This window comes from Etheostoma cragini, unplaced genomic scaffold (assembly GCF_013103735.1).
Source record: "Etheostoma cragini isolate CJK2018 unplaced genomic scaffold, CSU_Ecrag_1.0 ScbMSFa_1523, whole genome shotgun sequence".
Taxonomy (NCBI): Eukaryota; Metazoa; Chordata; class Actinopteri; order Perciformes; family Percidae; genus Etheostoma; species Etheostoma cragini.
The window spans coordinates 556,850-558,534 of record NW_023265587.1 but is presented as its reverse complement, the minus strand read 5'-3'; the positions used below and the strand labels follow the sequence as shown (position 1 = coordinate 558,534).

Genomic DNA, 1,685 nt, shown 5'->3' with positions numbered 1-1,685 from the left:
CATTGCAAGCCTGGTACCCCGCCAGGACTAAGCAACGAGGAGGTCTTATAATGCATGTTTGAAAAACATCTTCAACTACAGTTGGAGTTGGGCGGCTCGGTTGGAAACTTAGACCTAGTCCAATTTCAAATCTCCCGCTAGCTTTTAGCGCTAGCTTATAGCGCTAGCTTATAGCGCTAGTTTATAGCTAATAATAGACATTAAGAATAGATAAAAAGGGGCCATTAATTGGGAGTTAGCCGACATTAATGTGATTAATTCTTTTCCGTGCTGGTCTCCTGACTAGAGGAGGAGTAGTAGTAGTAGTAAAGGGGGACCAGAGCCGATCTATGCATCTCCCTCTTGAAACCCCCCAGACTCCTCTGACAAAAACAGTCGTTTTTACGTAGCGGATCACAGGAATTGGTGTTCTACTGCCGCTTAGATCGGTAGGTTGGTGTTTAGCAACCAACCAAAGTCCCGCAATGGCAAAGACCAACTCCCGGGATCTGCCGGGACTGTTTTAGTCAAAGGAGTCTGAGAGTGGACTGCCCCACATTCCCTGATCTAAGGCTAGAGTCTGGGTGTAGGTCGTCCATAGTGCAGTGTGTTTATGGGACTGCCATTTTTTAGTGGTGGGAACCCCGACTAGAGGAGGAGCCGGTGGCTGTCAGGCAGTCCTTCCTAAAGGGGGACCAGAGCCGGTCTGTCCGTATCTCTCTCTCGTCAAAGCCAGACTCCTTTGACAAAAACAGTCATTTCAGGTGGCAGAACCCGGGAGTTGTGGTTCTACCGCTGCTTAGATCGATGTTTTGGTTCGTCGCTAACCCCTTTAAACACTGCTAATACACTGCCTGTGGACCGGTTCCTTCTACAGCCTCCCGCTAAAGATCCAAGCTGTCCCTTTGACTCGTTATTAGACTAGAGACTAGAGACTCGTATATTACTAATTCTGGAGAAATGTCCCGTTTTAGGGCATTATCAGAAACAAGGAGCTGCTGCTTCTCTGTGATAATTAGATGAATATATTTAAGCTGGAGCCGTTTGACGCCATGGAGCCGAGGCTTTTCTTTAGACTTTTCTGAGATCTCGTAACCAAAGAGAAGTGATATCATTAACTGAGAGCCATGTGCAGATAAATAGACTCGGAGGACTGCTCAGGAAGCCGTCTCCAGCTGTGATAAAGAATAAATGACAGTTGGACTCAGTTGAAAACACGTTTGTCTGTGTATCCTGATGGAGAAACCCTCACGTTAGACCTCTGGCACAGGTGTCAAACTCGAGGCCCACGGGCAAGATCCGGCCCCCCACAGACTTTGATCCGGTCCGAGTATCCGTTTAGGTTCTCAAAAGGCCCAATCCCGCAACACTGGCCGCAGAATTTGGCCGGTTTTCGACCTTGAGTTTGACTTTGAGTCGCCGTTTTGCTTGATTTGCTAAACTCTGTAGGGGACTTTGCTGCTGTTGAGGGCTCTATGAGACATGCAGTATGTGCAGAAGCATGTCAATCGTAACATGTCTGGTCCTCAATGCGTCTGACACCCCTAGACTCTAAGGGGTAGGCGTCACCTACCAATAGGGTTGTGTATTTGAGTCACTTTGGCCCCCTGTTCCCTGATCTAAGGCTAGAGTCTGGGTGTAGGTTGTCCGTAGTGCAGTGTGTTACACTCATCTTCTCAGGTTGTGTGTTTATGTGACTGCTTCCT

General features: G+C 48.0%; 1 protein-coding gene across 1 annotated transcript in view; it reads right to left on the bottom strand.

The window, feature by feature from the left end:
* The window catches only part of sbf1 (SET binding factor 1), a 68,074-nt gene that overhangs the window by 371 nt on the left and 66,018 nt on the right, over positions 1–1,685 (bottom strand). The gene's annotated exons all lie outside the window — the stretch shown is intronic.